The sequence below is a fragment of the Mobula hypostoma genome, chromosome 16 (assembly GCF_963921235.1).
Source record: "Mobula hypostoma chromosome 16, sMobHyp1.1, whole genome shotgun sequence".
NCBI classification, from domain to species: domain Eukaryota; kingdom Metazoa; phylum Chordata; class Chondrichthyes; order Myliobatiformes; family Myliobatidae; genus Mobula; species Mobula hypostoma.
Genome location: NC_086112.1, coordinates 58575256 through 58593755, shown reverse-complemented (window position 1 = coordinate 58593755; position 18500 = coordinate 58575256). Strand labels below are relative to the sequence as shown.

Sequence of the window (18500 nt, the reverse complement as noted above, 5' to 3'; positions counted from 1 at the left end):
CATCTACTGAGTCAGAGTCGATGGAAATCAGAAACAGGAAGAGATCAATCACTCTATTGGAAATATTCTGTAGACACCACACTGTTAACAAGGACGCTGAGGAGTAGGTCAATAGGCAGATTTTCAAAGGGTGCAAGAATAACCAGTTTGTTGTCTTGGATGACTTTAAGTGCCCTAATATTGATTTACAGCCCCTTAGTGAAGAGGTTTAGAAATAATTTATTAGGTATATAGGCAGGTCAACTAGCTAAGAGACCATTCTGGATCCGGTAGTAGGTAAGAACCTGTTGAAGTGACTGCACTCTCGGCGGGTATGCATTCAGAAACAGCGACCACAGCTCCCTGACCATTGGCATAACCTTGGACAAGGATAGGACACAGTCCGTAAAAGTATATAACTGGGAAAGACTAATATGCTATTAGGCAGTAAATTGGGAGCAGAAATTGGGAACAGATATTCTTCGCGAAATATACAACGAGAGTATGGAGATTGCATAGAGAACACTTACATTGCGTTTTAAATAGGTTTGTCCCATTGAGTCAGAGAAAGGATGGCAAGGAGAAAGGATTATGGTTGACCATAGAAGTGGAAAACAAAGTCAAGACTTGGATGAGGAAGTGGAAAGTGGGTTAGTAAGTTTGAGTATGTCACAAAGGTTGGTGGTGTTGTGGATAATGTAGAAAGTTGTCATAGGTTAGAATAGGATATCAATGGAGTACGATAAACCAAGCCGAAACCCAAAACAAAGCAATTGCGACTGCAACGCAGTTGTTATTCTTACATGACACACCCCCAGCTCCAATGATTGCTCCAAAAGTTGAATCCTTTATTTGGTCCTTTGAAAGCAATTAGCAAACATATAATCTTGAAGCTGTGAACTTAAGCTAAGCACTATTCAGCATTCAGCAAAAGATACGACCCCCGCCAGTCCAAACTCCAAATTGCCATGAAATATGTAAGAATACGTAACTTATTCACTTTGATTTATCACAACCTGACTCATACCATAATAAACACACAATGCAAGATACAAAACAGATAGAGAACAGATACGTGGCTTCTACGTTCCAACCCCTTGATTATTATACCAGGATATTTACAAACTACATGCTACCATGACACAGGAGACATGAAATCTCAATATTTATACCAATGTCCTCTTTTGGGAAACAGTCCTGAACTGCGATCTTCTCATGACAAACCAGGTTATCCCTCTTGACTGTATCGAGGAAAATCTGTCTTGAATTGCTGCTCCCAAAACTCATACAAATGCAAAACTGAAATCCCATTAACTGTCAGCTCTGGCTGAGCATAGTCTCTTCCACTACCACAGTCTCCTCGCAATGGTCCATTAGTAGTCCAACCCAGCATTGTTCTAGTTACATAGAGTTCATCACTAACACTGCAAATCATTTGCAATATCTCCAGTGCCTTAGGCACATTCGCCCCTGTCAGCAGCTCAATTTCTGATCCAATAGTCCGACAAATGACTATACTTCAGGTGAGGCCATTCCTGAAGATCTCTATGGCAAGGAAAGTTCCCTTTGTGGACAGACTTATGTTCCTGTGTATAGATGTTAGGCATTTCACAACAGTTTTCACTATCTAAGCCAGCCACTTTCAATCCTGTAACAACATAGCTACTCACAATGTTCTCTTGACCCATGGTGCATAAGAGAATACATATTTCTTTTCCTGTCAGGTTGAGATTGTTCATGGGGCACTCTGTGCAGACACTACTGTACTTCCTAGATCTAAGAAAGCATAACTAATCACTGCCTTGTTACTCTTAGACTTCACCTGAACTGGAATTATAGGAAATTTACAATCATGAACATCAGTCCCTATAAGACCATTAGGTACCATGGCTGTACTCATTGCTGTGTTTGCTTCATTCATGGCTTGTTTTGAATCTGCACCCTTTTCAGCAGCTCTGGGCTCAGTTTCAGCCTCACTTCATGAGGTTGGTCATGACTAGACTGAACTCCTGCCTCAGCAAGGAACTGGACCCATAGCTATTTGCCTAACACCACAATAAGTAAACGGCAGACGCAATCTCAATGGCTCTCCACACGGCTTTAGACCACCTGGACCACACAAACACTTGTGTCAGGATGCTGTTCATTGACCACAGCTCAGCATTTAGTACCATCATTCCCACAATCCTGATTGAGAAGTTGCAGAACCTGGGCCTCTGTACCTCCCTCTGCAATTGGATCCATGACTTGCTTAACCGAAAGACCACTAAAGACCACTATCTGTGAGGATTGGTGATAACATATCCTCCTCGCTGACGATCAACACTGGCGCACCTCAGGGGTGTGTGCTTAGCCCACTGCGCTACTCTCTGTAAACACATGACTGTGTGGCTAAGCATAGCTCAAACACCATCTATAAATTTGCTAACGATACAGCCATTGTTTGTAGAATCTCAGGTGGTGACAAGAGGGCATTTAGGAGTGAGATATGCCAACTAGTGGAGTGGTAACACAGCAACAACCTGGCACTCAATGTCAGTAAGATGAAAGAGCTGATTGTAGACTTCAGGAAGGGCAAGACAAAGGAACACATACCAATCCTCATAGAGGGATCCAAAGTGGAGAGAGTGAGCAGTTTCAAGTTCCTGGGTGTCAAGATCTCTGAGGATCTAACCTGGTCCCAACATATCGATGTAGTTACAAAGAAGGCAAGACAGTGGCTATACTTTATTAGGAGTTTGAAGAGATTTGGCATGTCAACAAATACACTCAAAAACCTCTATAGATGTACCATGGACAGCATTCTGACATCACAGCATAAGTGACCATGAGGGCCACTGCACAGGACCGAAAGAAGCTGCAGAGGGTTGTAAATCTAGTCAGCTCCACCTTGGGCACTAGCCTACCAAGTACCCAGGACATCTTCAGGGAGCGGTATCTCAGAAAGGCAGTGTCCATTATTAAGGACCTCCAGCACCTTGGGCATGCCTTTTTCTTACTGTTACTATCAGGTAGGAGGTACAGAAGCCTGAAGGCACACACTCAGCGATTCAGGAACAGCTTCTTCCCCTCTGCCATTTGATTCCTAAATGAACATTGAACCCTTGAACACTACCTCACTTTTTAAAATATATATTATTTCTGTTTCTGCACAATTTTAATCTATTCGATATATGTATACTGTAATTGCTTGATTTATTTATTATTCATTAATTATTATTTTTATTTTATTATTTTCTCTCTTTTATATTACGTGTTGCATTGAACTGCTGCTACTGCTAAGTTAACAAATTTCACGTCACATGCCGGTGATAATAAACCTGATTCTGATTCTCACTCTGACTTTCCACCGTAGCCACGGTGGCAAAGCTGCTACTTTAATATAAGAACAAATTTGTGATCCAGGCTTGTTCAGGTCTTTACCTACTGTTGGTGATGCAGCATTATATTTCTTTCCAAACACTGTGTGTAGCAATCTTTACTTGCCTGTCAATAAAATCAACAATGTCAGTGAAAGCAATCTTACGGTTGTGCTTCTCTTGCAGTTTATACACCGACGATTACCAGTTTTTCAAAGTTCATTCGGCAATTTATTCAAGACAGACTTCATATTAGCAGGCATATCCAGCTCATGCATGGCCTGCATGTCTTCCATGGCATTGCAACAGACTCTAAGAAAACGATTAATCTTGCAGAGCTTTCACATCTTCTGATTTGATATGTGGCCAAAGAAGAGCCTTTTCCATGTAGGCCACAGCACTTCTGCGCTCATCACCAAAATGTTCCTGTAGTAAAGCTTGGGCCTTTAGATAACCTTGCTCTGGTCTGGCCCACTGGCAACCTTTGACAAGCTCTCTAGATTAACCTCCAGTGAACTGTTCAAGAAAATAGAGATGGTCACCATAATTATCAGTCTTGCCTTCAATGCTATTCGTGAAAGCCCTCCTAAATGAACAATACTACCTTGGATCGCCATTGAAGATTTGAATATCTCTTTTAGGTAGCAATGCAATGCGTTGTTTAGGCATCACAATGCTTGTTATTTTCTTCTGTCCTTATTGCCTCCATCGTAGGATTTAGACCTCTATCATCTGAAACATGAGTCTCACCATACTGTAAATTAACGTCCTCAGATGCACCTCGTGCTTTTGGAATGGCGTAGGTTCAGAGTGCCTCCTTGGTACAGGCTGAGACTGTGCCCCTGAACACCTCTTTGGGGTTCAAACTCATGGCTCATCAACTTCTGGTCCTCAGTGGTATCCACATTGATATTGAGTGTGCTGGATTTTCTCTATTCCATGTCAACTTTCACCATGAAACTGCTTTGCTGGAGTACCTTTAGCATTCACAGGACTTGAAGCCCTTAGCACTTTAACTCTGGCTATCTTGGTTGCAATTTCTTCCTGCAACTTAATCTGCTCCATCTTCCTCCTAAGTTGCTCTTCCATCTGTTCCTGGTTTCTTTGAAGCTGTTCTGCCCGTTGTTCTAGCCTCTTCATAGTTGTTCCATTTTTTTCTTCTAAAGCGTGCTTATCCCTCAACACCTGTTTTCTTGTATTTAAATCAGCCTCCATTCTAATGCATGGAAATGAAGTATCAGACACATGATGCATTCTGCTGGCAATAGCAGGTGCTGCACGCATATTAGACACACTGTCTTCAGTGTGTACATCATCCTGTAACTCATCACGTTTATATGTAGTCACAGCTTCATAAATATTTTCATTTCCTCCAACAAACTGACCTTCAACATACCACATATTTGATTAATTTTTCCCTTACTCTTACCTTCAATGTCACTGCTTCCAGCTGGACTGATGTCGTTTTCTAAGTGCAAAAAAAAACAGACAAAACAATGACTAATTCAATTTAACTTTCAACAATGGAAGCAACTTAATTCTTCAAATTTTCAACAGAACCAAGTGGTCAAACTCTTCAGGCAAACACCACTATACAGCTTTTTAATCCACCATTGGACAGGCTGACCATTCAAAGCTGTGCTTCAAACCTAAACACACAGCATGAATCAACAAAAGGTTGTTACTTGCCAAAAGCTCCTAAAGGCTGCAGTGCTTCTAATTGCACAGACCCATCGGAATTAACGTTTATTTGGTATAACTGTCGAAAACTTTTGCTGACAAAATATGGCAGCAAAACCAAACTAAAAACTGAAATAAAGCAATTGCCATTAGCCTACAATCGCTACAAAGTTGTTATATTTGCATGATGCACCCTGGCTCCAATGATTGCAACAAAAGCCCAATCCTTTATGTGATCCTTTTTTTTACCAATTAGCAAACATTCAGTCTTGAAGAATTGAAGTTAAGCATTTCTAAGCGTAAGCCAAGCATGATAGAGTGGGTAACAAAAGATATGACCTCTGCCAGTCCCGAGCTTCAACCTGCCATGAAATAAGTAAGAATATGTAACTTATTCCCCTTCGCTTTTACCATGCCCCCACTCATATGATAAGTTAACTTAATAAACGCACAACATGAAATACAAAGCAAATAGAGAACCGATGCATGGCTCCTACAGATGGGATACGGAGCTAGGCTGAGATGCAGCTGATGGAGTTCAGTTTGGGGAAGTGTGAAGTGATACACTTTGGAAGGTTGAACTTGAAGGTAGAATACAAGGCTAATGGCAAGATTTTTGCCAGTGTAGAGGAGCAGAGGGATCTTGGGGTCTACATCCCTCTAAATTGCCATACAAGTTGATAGGGAGGTTAAAAAGGCATTTGGTATGCTGCCCTTCACTAGTTGGAGAATTAAGTTCAAGAGGTTCAAGGACATCTTGCAGCTATATGGAGCAGATGGGGTATTGTGCTCTGTTCTTATCACATCAGAAAATGAAGGATGCAGAAATTTATAGAGGATACAGAGGAGACTTACCTCTAAATTAGACTAAATTAGAGAGTATATATTATGAGGAAAATTGAGCGAATATGGGCTTTTCTCTTTTGAGTGAAGAGGATGAAAGGCAACTTGACAGAGATGTACAAGATGATAAGAAGCATAGATAGAACGAGCAGCTAGTGTTTTTTAACAAGTGGGCAATAACTAATATACCAGAGCATGCCCTTAAGGTGTTTGGACGTAAGTATACAGGTATGTCAGAGTTGTTTTTACACAGAGAATGGTTAGTGCGTGGAACCCACTGATGGAATTTGTAGTAGAGGCAGGTACAGAGATTCAAGTTGGTACAGGGATGAAAGGCTAATCAAGGGCTATGTGGGAGGGTAGGATTAGATTGACCTTGGAGCAGGTTAAAAGGTCAGTACAACATCATTGGTTGAAGAGCCTGTGCTATACAGTTCCATTATACAGTAGCTCAGAAAAAAATGAAGCAGGAAAAGGATTGTAAATCCAGTTTATTAGACAGACTGTGCAGAAGAAATATGGACACTTTGGAACAACAAATCCATGTACAACAATAAGAATGTGAGCTGCTGATAATCCCCTGTTGTAGGGGAATTGAGAGTGAGGGCTAGTAACTCGTGAATAAAGATGTGGTAACAGGGAACTGCAGACAAAGCCAAACAGTAGAGACATGGAATGCAGCAGTGATGACATCCAAGATTCAGGAGTTGTGTGAATGATGTTATAGCATGCACCCGTTGTTGTAATAGAAAATTGGATTTACTCTGAAATCAGTAGCTACTCAATTACTTAATTAAGTCTTCCTGTAGCCATCATTCTGTTATGAAAATGTAGTTTTACTGGCAATCTCATCATCTGAGAATATAAAAGCTCTATCAAATTCATGCTCAGGCAGATCAGCTTTGACTAGTCTCATGGTGGGCACCAGTTTTAATAAGTCGCCCATTACTTTGGACACCATCTCTGTGTGATCTTTCAGTTTGCTCCTACAGTTGGCATTGTCAGCGGGATACCCTACTGGATTACAACCAACTATGTGGCTTCTGTTCAGGTGAGTGTGTTTGAGATACCGCCCTATTGGGTGAGGGGATAACCCCATAGTCGACTGTGCAAGTTGTAGTGAAAGGGGACCTTGGAGCGTGAGGAGCTTGGTGTCGGAGAATGGGGTACTGAGGTAATTGCCGGGTGGGATCTGTTTGATTATGGGCTGCAATTGATTTAGGGTATCAATTGAGTAACCAACTTTATCTGAGGTATAAGCTCGGGGAGTTGGAATTGTAAGGTATGGCCATGTAGGAAAAAAGGAAGCTGAAGGAAACCGGGGAAGTACTGAGGGATTGGGTATGATTGCTCATACAGATGACAACACACCATAACCAGAAGTCGATACAAAAAAATGATAAAGCAGCGTTACAATCCAAGTGGAGCAATCCCTGAACAAATTGCTTGGTGGAAGGGACAAGACAAGGGCAAACATGAAAATGCCATTGTAATAGTAACAGCATTATTGTGCAATCACTGCAGAATAGCGATCAGCAAACAAGCTCAGAACCCCTTGATGCTGGGGTGAATGGTAGTTAGTGGAAGTCCACACCCACCCCCAGGACATTACGTATATTGGGATGATTCAGCTAATGCAACTGGTGAGTACGGGACTCGCACTAAAGATTCACCTCCATCCTCCAATAAGGCAGTCTCATAACTAGCTCACCTTCAGGTCACAAGAAGACCATAGGGAATAGAGCTACAAAGTCCAGGGTGAAAGAACCTCATAGAGCAACAGAGAAACAGATGTTGCTGAATGAATTAGCCCACTATCGAACATATTGGTGTCAATGTGCTCTCTTGGCAAAAGGTTGAATTTTAAAGGAGGCCCACCATCTGACTCTTGATGATAAACACATCCTTTTAAAGGCTAAAATATCCCGGCACATCTGGTCCACTTTACCCGACCATATACGAAATTAAAATTGGCTTAAAGGGAGAAGCAGATCCCCAGAGGACAAACTGGGGGACTTCACTGAGGCAGTTAACAATGAGATAGGTAAAGGACAGGCAGATGGGACCAAAATTACTTTAATTAAGCAAGAGCTAAAAGAGAAAGGGTGGAGTACTATTGCGAAAACATATGCTTGTGTGTGGGTCACTCACAAGCAAGACTGTGGCCTTGCTGAGGTGACACCCATTTGGATAGAAAGCCCATCGCACCTACCCCATAGACAGTATCCCTTTAAACTTGAAGTGGGGCTGCAGTGGTAAAGATAGTCACAGAACCACAGCAACAAGGAGTGATACAGCCAACCATTTCCCATCCGAATTCCCCGATCTGTCCGGTACCTAAACCAGACAGGTCCTGGTGACTGATCATTTATTATACAGTATCTCCCCAAATGATACACCCCTCAGGAATATCCTATAGTGGTGAAACCATCTATTATTTTGAATGGCCTGAGGCCAGAACAGGATATTTTTATTGTCTTGGATATTGCAAATGGTTTTTGATCAATTCCAGTACATCCTGATGGGCAGGATAAGTTAGACTTTACCTTCCAGGGACAGCAGAATGCTTGGACAAAGTTGCCTTAGGGTTTGCATAACAACCCCACCATTTCCCATTGATGTATAGCTAAAATAATCGCTCCTGTTCCCTTGGCAGATACCAGTAGCATATATTCTGCAATATATGGATGATATTCTAAATGCACCTTCAAGAGAGAAAAAGAATATCCAGGTGGAATTAAAAATTTTACAGGTTATAGAAAGTGCAAGGCTGAGAGTAAACCCCTCCAAGGTACAGTTTGGACAGGCTGAAGTAGTGTATTTAGCACACAAGAGCAGACAGGGTGAGAACGTTATACCCAAGGAATGTAAAGATGCAATTCTTAAACTCCCCTGCCGATTCACAGTGAAAGGAATCCACCAAATTTCAGGGCTCCTAAATTACTGCCGCAGTTTTGTGGAAAATTGCACTGAGCTCACAGAACCTCAGCAAGCTCTTGCAAGAGGAGGAAAACAGGACAAAGAAAAGGTGGAATGGATGCTGGAGTTAGATCAAGCCTTTGCGCGTCTGAAGCAAACCCAAGCTGCAGGCCGGCTTTGGACTTGCTGGACATGAACAGACTGGTACACCTTTTTTGTGACAACTGGGAGAAGCTTTAGACAGTTGTTGTATGTCAAGAGCATGGTTATAAGTTGCAGCCAGAGCATTTTATTCCATAAAACGGGGCCCTGTTTTGATGGTGTATGCAAGAAATAGGTGGTGCGACTTGGGCTGTTGGAACATTGGAACCTATTACTCTGATGGGTCAACTCATCTTTCACACACCTCACAGCATAGTCACTCTCCTAGAGCAAGGGGCACTGCAGGCAGTGTCCGACAGCAGGTGAGCAAAATGGGAGGCGGTATTGTTACCTGATAACAAACACGTGCAGATAATAAGGGATAGTGTGGTTAACCCAGACAGTTTGATAGGGCAGGATGGGTCCCTGCATGGGTGCATGGAGTTAATTCAAGGGCCTGAGGTGTCAGTCATAGGAGAAATGTCTTTAGAGGCAAATGATATGTTGACTATTTTTGTAGATGGGTCTAGGATGGTAGTCCATGAATGAGACGGGCTGTTGCAGATAAAGGAAGGGATCTAATGCCAGGCGAAAACTCCTGGGCCACAGGTTGGCACAAGTGGCATACCTAAAAGCGCCAACAGAGGCCCTTAAATTAGGTAAGGGCCAGAAGATGAACATTTTCACAGACAGTCGATTCATATTTAGAGTAGTACATGATTATTTGACAAATTGGGCAAGGAGATGGTATGTGACCTCATCAGGAGGGCATTTACGTCCAGAAAGCACATGGAAAGAGTTAGTTGAAGCTGCTAAACCGCCCTGGGAGCAGCTGTCATAAAGATTGATGTGCACAGAAGGGTAGACACCCTTGAGCAAGCGGGAAATCCATTTGCTGATCGGGCAACTAAGGCAATTGCGCAGGAATCTGGTCCAGTTCCAGTAGAGGTAGCGATGATCAGGGAGGTAAATGAGGAAGATTTAAAGGCAATACAAGAGGAAACATCTTCAGAAGAAAAGCAGATTTGAGAACAGACAGGAGCTGTTCAAAAAGAAGAATGTGGGATGTGGTGAGAAGGTGATCATGTGATAACCGCAGAGTGCATCAAACATACATTGTCAGAAACCTACCATGGTTTAGCTCATATAGGGTGCAATAAGGTGTGAGAGATGCTGATGGTGGCCAGGGATTGGGAGAGAGATTACTAAATTCTGCCAGCAGTGTATAATGTGCCAGAGTGATGCAAGAAAAGAAAATACAACTAGGGCACAAGCCACAGCCTAAAGGTCTACGGGGCAACTTCAGGTGGACTTCACAGAGCCACTATCCCAGTCTAGGGGTAAACACTATGGCTCAGTGACCACTGATCACTTCACCAGGTGGATGGAGCTTTCCTGTGTCAGCATTGCTTCACCAAGGCAGTGGCCTGTGTGTGAGCTGAGGAGCTGTTACCCAGGTAGGGAGTACCAGCCAGCCTTGATTCAGATCAGGGGACACTTTTTACTGGCAAGGCAATCAAGAGTCCTCAGACAGAAGTTTCATGTTCCATACCAGCCTCAGAACTCTGTCGTGGTTGAGAGGAAGAGCTATGCTACTACCAGAAGATAAGATTACTAGAGGAATGCAGAGCCACAATGATAAGGAGTAAAACACCCAGCTTGTATGGGAGATCTCCAAGGTCTAAAAAGGAAAGTCATTGATAGACAGTGTGGGACTGGGAGCACAAGAACGCCAAGAAAAGGAGAACCTGTCAAAAGCGGAAGGTGAGGTATTGGTAAAAGTTGTACTCCATTAGCAATCCTGGGACTATGGCCCTGAGGGACAGCACCATTTATGGCAATCTTGACAAGAGAAATGTGAGCTCTTGTGGAAGCTAAGGAAAGGCCAAAGTAGAAGCACAGGTCCCACCTGAAAAGATACCGAGAGTAGGAATGATTTAACCATGCAAACATATTTCCACAGGAACAGTAAAGAAGGAACTCGACAAACTACGCCCAGAAGAATCTGGATAATTGAATTTGTCATTCTTTTGAGCTGTCTCTCGAGAGCAAGTAAAATACCGTCTATAAACCGAGGGGATAACGAAGAGCGACCATCTGTGGTGTGTACCAATGGTATCCGGTTCAACAGGAGGGACGTGATAGCATGCGGTGCTGTGAAATGGACATTTGAAAACTGCACAGCGCTCGGGGGACATCCGGTGGGGAGTGGGCATGCACGAGAGGGGGATCCTATGTTTATGTTTGTCATGCCGAGACACAGGACTACCGAACCATTCACACTTAAATGTGGCAATGAAACTTGTACGGTAACACGACAGGACTGCTGCATTCAGAAATTGATCAGTGCAGGACTCCCCTGTTACCCGTAGTGATAGCCGAAATGACACTGGGGATATAGGATTAGTACTGGAAGATATGAGCGAAAGGGTTACTCTAGTACCAGGCTACAGACACGTACAGTTAGTCTTCAACCTGACTGCCTTCTGACTTTAGTTTTTGTGGGGACCGTACAAATCTCCTTTTCCAACAGTTACTCAATAAACAAGTTACTCGGAGTGAGATTAGGACAGAGAGATGAAAAAAGAAAGGAGCTTTATAAAGTTGCTAGGAAAAGAATATTCAGCTGGGGTCTCTGTAGTTAATTCTTTAGATATAGCAGAAAATTTTGTGCATTTAATATTTCAATAACATTTGAGTAATATATATTGTTTAACTAAGCATTCTTGGTGGTTATTCATTACAAGTTATATGTAAAAATACATTAATTACATGCATCATCATGCAGCAATGTGATTCGAGCTCACCTCGCTTAAAGTAAAGACGAAGGGACACCCACATTCTCGGACTCCCGTGTCTTTCTTTGAATTAGTTTAATATTTTGAAGTTACAAAACATAACATTGGCGACAAGGTATTTTTAAAACAAACCTGACACAGCTACCGACCTGGGCAGCATGGTAGCACAACCAACTCAATCCACTAGGGAATCTTGCATGAGGACTTCTAAGTCTCTTTGCACCTCAGATTTTTGTATTTTCTCTCCATTTAGACAAAAGTCTATGCTTTTATTTCTTCCACCAAAGTGAATGATCATACGCTTCCTGATATCGTACTCAATCTGCCAGTTCTTTGCCCATTCTCCTAATCTGTCCGCCCTTCCACAGCCTCTCTGCACCCTCAACACAGCCTGGCTCTCCTTTCTTCGATTATCTGCAACCTTGTCTGCAAAGCCATCAATTCTGTCATCCAAATGACTGACATATAATGTAAAAAGAAATGGTCCCATCACATATCACTCTGGAACACTACTAGTCACCGGAATCCAAACAGAAAAGGCTCCTTTTATTCCCACTTTTTGCTTCCTGCCAATTAACCAATGCTCTCTCCATGTTAGTATCTTTCCAGTAATACTCTGAGCTCTTAACTTATTAAGCAGCCTCATGTGTGGCACCTTCTCAAAGACCATCTGAAAATCCAAGTACCCGACATCAACTAATTCTCCTTTGTCCATCCTGCTTGCTATTTCTTCAAAGAATTCCAACAGGTTTGTCAGGTGTAGCAGCTACTCTAACAAACCAATGCTGCTTCTAGTGACTCCCGTGGATTGTTACACTTGTATGACGCACCCTCCAATCGATCCAATAATAATGTTCCAAAAGTTGAAGAACAGCATTCTATCTTTTATTAGCAACTAACAAACATAGAGTCTTGAAGCGATGAAATTAAGTGTAAATAAGCACACTTAAGCATAAATTAAATGATCAAATAAAGATATGACGTCCACCAGTCCCCAGGTCCAAATTGGCCAGAACAAAGTACAAATATGTAACTTATTCATTTCACTTTTATCACGCCCCCTAGTCACCTTAACAGATATAATATACGCATAATACAGGATACAGTGCAGCTAGAAAGAAAGCAGATGCATTGTTCCTACAAGATTTCCTCTTAAGGAATCCATGCTGATTTCAGCCTATTTTTTCATGTGCCTCCAAGTGCGCCAAAACCATATCCTTAACAATTGACTCCAACATCTTTCCAACCACTGAGGTCAGACTAACTGGCCTATAATTTCTTTTCTTCTGCCTCTCTCCCTTCTTGGAGTGGAATGACATTTGCAATTTTCCAATACTCTGGTACCATGCCAGAATCTATTGATTCATGAACAATGATTACTAATCCCTACACAATCTCTTCAGCCACCTCTTTCAGAACTCTGGGGTGTAGACCTATTTGGTCCATCTGACTTATCCACTTTCAGAACTCAGAGTTTCCCAATCTCCATCTCCTTAGCAATGGCAACTTCACTCCCATCCACACCCTGACACCCTCAAATTTCCAGTATACTGCTAGTGTCTTCTACTGTGAAGATTGATGGAAAATACTTAGTCAGTTTCACAGGCATTTCCTTGAGCCCCATCGTTTTCCAATGTTCTGATATCTACTCTCTCCTCTCTTTTACCCCTTATATATCTAAAGAAACTTTTGGTATCCTCTTCAATATTATTGTCTAGCTTATCTTTGAATAATCTATTCCTCACACTACCAGGAACGATTGGTGCGCTTTGAAATCTCTTCTACTTCCAGGTACCCTACCACTGGCTGAGAACAACAAAGAAGCAACATCTATTCAATTCACATTCTTTGTTAAAATTCCTTCAATGATCAGATTCCAGCTTTCACTCAAGTCTGTTTTTACCTTTTACACACTCATATTGCTTAAGATGCTTTCCACACCAACCTACACAGCTCCAAATTTAATGATTTGAAAAAAAATCTCTCAGTCTGCTAGATTATGTTATATTTCAAAATAGCCACTGCTGTTTCATTTTTATCAGTCTTTATCTGTTGTTTATTTTCTCAGAGGTAGTCACAGAACATTTTTGGAGATGAACATTCAATGCCTTTGACTGGTCAACAATTGAAGCAAGTCCAGCTGTCACTCAAAGAGTTCTTCTGGTCTTATTTCAACTGTTGTTTAGATTATACTCTGATCTGATTCTCCTTTGCTTTGGAAGACAGTAGAACTTAGAAGACTGTGGTAAATGATTTTGCATCAGCATGCAGTAAATCGATAAATGATCATTGAAATGTCATCTGAAGATATTGTCACATGTAATTCTGCAATGCCAAACTCTTTTATAAAATGGACTAGAGGAAAAATGAAGTTTAAAATCAAAATTATTGCACCTTTTAGAAAAGTGATTAAGCACTTTTTTGGTGAGTTTGTAATGGGAAAGAATTACATACTGGTTAGTGTTGAATTCAACTCAGTTTTTCTTTGGATGATCACAATGAAATGTGATTAGATTTGAATTCAGTGTTTAAATTAGTGCTATTTTTAGGATCTATTCATGAAATTAGAGTTTGCGGTTCAAATTCCACGCTCATGCTCCTGGATCAAAATGTGTAATGGCTAACTCAATGCTATTGCAGCTAGGGTTGTTGGAGTTTGGAGTTCAATTCCAATGTCATCCGTAATGAGTCTGTACATCCTCCCAATGGAATGTGTGGGGTTTTCACTGGGTGCTCTAGTTTTCTCCCACAGTCCAAAGACGTACTGGTGAGTAGGTTGCTTGGTCATTGTAAGTTGTCCCATGATTAGGCTGGAGATAATTGGGGAGAATTGCTGGGAAGCGCAGCTCGAAGGGCCGGAAAGACCAATTCCATGCTATATCTCAATAAAATAAATAAAAATAAATGAATTGCAGTGAGACATTTGAACTAAAATAAACGCAGAAGAACATCAAGTTAAAAAAAGCAGTCCAGCATGTGGAGACAGTCGAGTTTTAAGCAAAAAGCAGCACAACACATATTCTTCGGAAGGGAAGACATGAATGATTTTAAAAGAAAGTGATAAGTCATGAGTTTATAAAGAGTGAGTACTAGGTGATAATCCTTATTAAAGATATATCAGAAGTGGTTGGTTACTTTGAAAAAATTAATGAGTTTGATTACAAATCGGGTAATTGTCTCATGAATACTGAACTATTGGAACAGTATTTTGAAGCAAATGAAATAGCCAATGAGAACAAGTGCCAATTTTGCTAAGTGTATTAGATTTAAACGCATAGAGTTTGCCTCGATGTTTAATTCCCAACTCAACCATCCGGAAATGAGCTTTGATACTATTGTAAATATGATGTAGAAACACTTGGAACAAAAGCCATTATTGTTTGCAGGACACTTTAGGTATCATAAGTAGAGTCAAAAGGAAGGAGAGTCCATTTCAGCGTACGTGGTTGAAATGAACTGATTGTCTGAGCATTGTCAGTTCGGCAACAGGATTAATGATGCAGTGAGAGATTGTTTAGTTTGTGGAATCTTAAAAGAAATAATTCAAAAAGATCTCCTAACTGAAGGACAACTTACTTTCAAAAGAGCAATTGAAACTGTTGTTTCAATGGAAACTGCAGAGAGAGATGCAATTGAGATGTGATCAGGAATCAAAGTGAGCTGAGACAAAATTGCAGCAGCTGAACAGAAACCAGCCTTGCCAAACAAATTTTTTATTGTGGCAGGGTCTCAAATACACCAAACAAATGCAGATGTATAGGCAAAACTTGTAGAAAATGCAACAAAGTAGGACACATACAAATAATACTTCGGGCAGACAAAAATAAAAGGACAGCACAGAGTATAAAAATATAAAAAGTCAAGTTGCAATTTCAAAAAGAGCATTAATTTGCATGCTGCTAATGAAAAATCTGACAATGACGAGAGTGACACACGACTTTGTTGCCTTGGAATTTACAGCATGAAAATTAGCAATAGACAAGCGATATAGCTTATATCAGAAAAGAATAAAATTGGACACTGGTTCAGTTGTTTCAGTCATTCCAGAAAATGAGTTTGAACAGCATTTCAAAGATACCAAAATGAAGCCTGCAAATATCCAATTAATAACTTACACTGGAGAAAGGATAATTCCCATAGAATGACATACAACAAACAACAAGTCACATTTGTATCTAGTAAAACAGAAGGACCAGTATTGTGGGGACATAATTGACTGAGACAACTACAACTTAGTTGGAGATCCATCCACAGTTTGCATGTCACATCCTTTGAAAACGAATTAGGAAAGACACTGGATGATGCCAAAGAAATGCTCAAAAAAGGTTTGCTAAGGCTATTGGGGAGAGTTTAAACTAGGATTGCTGGGGGGTGGGAACCAAACTGAAGAGACGAAGGAAGAGGTGGTTGGCTCACAAATAGAGAAAGCTTGTAGACAGCGTGAGAGGGAGGATAGGTAGGTGATAGGGAAGGGACACGCTCAGACCGATGGTTTGAGATATGTCTATTTTAACACGAGGTGTATTGTGAGCAAAGCGGATGAGCTTAGAGCATGGGTCAGTACTTGGAGCTATGATGTTGTGGCCATTATAGAGACTTGGATGGCGCAGGAGCAGGAGTGGTTACTTCGAGTGCCAGGCTTTAGATGTTTCAGAAAGGACAGGGAGGGAGGCAAAAGAGGTGGGGGCATGGCACTGTTGATCAGAAATAGTGTCATGGCTGCAGAAAAGGAGGAAATCATGGACGGATTGTCTATGGAGTCTCTGTGGGTGCAAGTTAGGAACAGGAAAGGGTCAATAACTCTCCTGGGTGTTTTTTATAAACCATCCAATAGCAACAGGGACATCGAGGAGCAGATAGGGAGACAGATTCTGGAAAGATGTAATAATAACAGGGTTGTTGTGGTGGGAGATTTTAATTTCCCAAATATTGATTGGCATGTCTCCAGAGCGAGGGGTTTAGATGGGGTGGAGTTTTTAAGGTGTGTTCAAGAAGGCTTCTTGACACATTATGTAGATACGTCTACAAGAGGAGAGGCTGTACTTGATCCGGTATTGGGAAATGAACCTGGTCAGGTGCTGGATCTCTCAGTGGGAGAGCATTTTTGAGATAGTGATCATAATTCTATCTCCTTTACCAAGCACTGGAGATGAATAGGAAAAGACAAGTTAGGAAAGCGTTTAAATGAAGTAAGGGGAAATATGAACCTATCAGGCAAGAACTTGGCAGCATAAATTGGGAACAGATGTTCTCGGGGAAATGTACAGAAGAAATATGGCAAATGTTCAGGGGATATCTGCGTGAAGTTCTGCGTAGGTGCATTCCAATGAGACAGGGGAAGTATGGTAGGGTAAAGGAACCATGGTGTACAAAGGCTGTTGCATATCTAGTCAAGAAGAAAAGAAGAGTTTGTGAAAGGTTCAAAAAACTAGGTAATGATAGAGATCTAGAAGATTATAAGGCTAGCAGGAAGGAGCTTAAGAAAGAAATTAGGAGAAGCAGAAGGGGCCATGAGAAGGCCTTGGCAGACAGGATTTAGGAAACCCCTAAAGCATTCTACATGTATGTGAAGAGCAACAGGATAAGACGTGAGAGAATAGGACCAATCAAGTGTGACAGTGGAAAAGAGTGTATGGTACCAGAGGAGTTAGCAGAGGTACTTAATGAGTAGTTTGCTTCAGTATTCACTATGGAAAAGGGTCTTGGTGATTGTAGGGTGACTTACAGCAGACTAAAAAGCTTGAGCATGTAGATATTAAGAAAGAGGATGTTCTGGAGGTTTTGGAAAGCATCAAGTCTGATAAGTCACCGGGACGGGATGAGATGTACCCCAGGATACTGTGGGAGGTGAGGGAGGAGATTGCTGAGCCTTTGGTGATGATCTTTGCAGCATCAATGGAGGTGGGAGAGGATCTGGAAGATTGGAAGGTTGTGGATATTGTTCCCTTATTCAAGAAAGGGAATAGAGGTAGCCCAGGAAATTATAGACCATGGAGTCTTACTTCAGCGGTTGGTAAATTGATGGAGAAGATCCTGAGAGACAGGATTTATGAACATTTGGAGAGGCATAATATGATTAGGAACAGACAGCATGGCTTTGTGAAAGACAGGTCGTGCCTTACGAGCTTGATTGAATTTTTTGAGAATGTGACTAAACACATTGATGAAGGTAGAGCCGTAGATGTAGTGTATATGGATTTCAGCAAGGCATTTGACAAGGTACCCCATGCATGGCTTATTGAGAAAGTAGGGAGGCATGGGATCCAAGGGGACATTGCTTTGTGGATCCAGAACTGGCTTGCCCACAGAAGGCAAAGAGTGATTATAGACGGGTCATATTCTGCATGGCGGTCGGTCACCAGTGGTGTGCCTCAGGGATCTATTCTGGCACCCTTACTCTTCATGATTTTTATAAATGACTTGGATGAGGAAGTGGAGGGATGGGTTAGTAAATTTGCTGATGGCACAAAGGTTGGAGGTGTTGTGGATAGTGTGGAGGGCTGTCAAAGGTTACAGCGGGACATTGATAGGATGCAAAATTGGGCTGAGAAGTGGCAGATGGAGTTCAACCCAGATAAGTGCGAGGTGGTTAATTTTGGTAGGTCAAATATGATGACAAAATATCATATTAATGGTAAGACTCTTGGCAGTGTGGAGGATCAGAGGGATCTTGGGGTCCAAGTCCATAGGACACTCAAAGCTGCTGTGCAGGTTGAGCCTGTGGTTAAGAAAGCATACGCTGCATTGGCCGTCATCAATCGTGGGATTGAGTTTAGGAGCC

At 41.6% G+C, this 18500-nt stretch overlaps 1 long non-coding RNA gene across 1 annotated transcript in view; it reads left to right on the top strand.

The window, feature by feature from the left end:
* LOC134357587 (uncharacterized) overlaps window positions 1-11740 on the top strand; it is a 206134-nt gene extending 194394 nt beyond the window's left edge. The window contains exons 5-6 of the long non-coding RNA XR_010020662.1: window positions 6841-6912; window positions 10885-11740. This is a non-coding gene — a long non-coding RNA (uncharacterized LOC134357587). The remainder of the gene's footprint in view (window positions 1-6840; window positions 6913-10884) is intronic.
* The last annotated feature ends 6760 nt before the right edge of the window (window positions 11741-18500 follow it).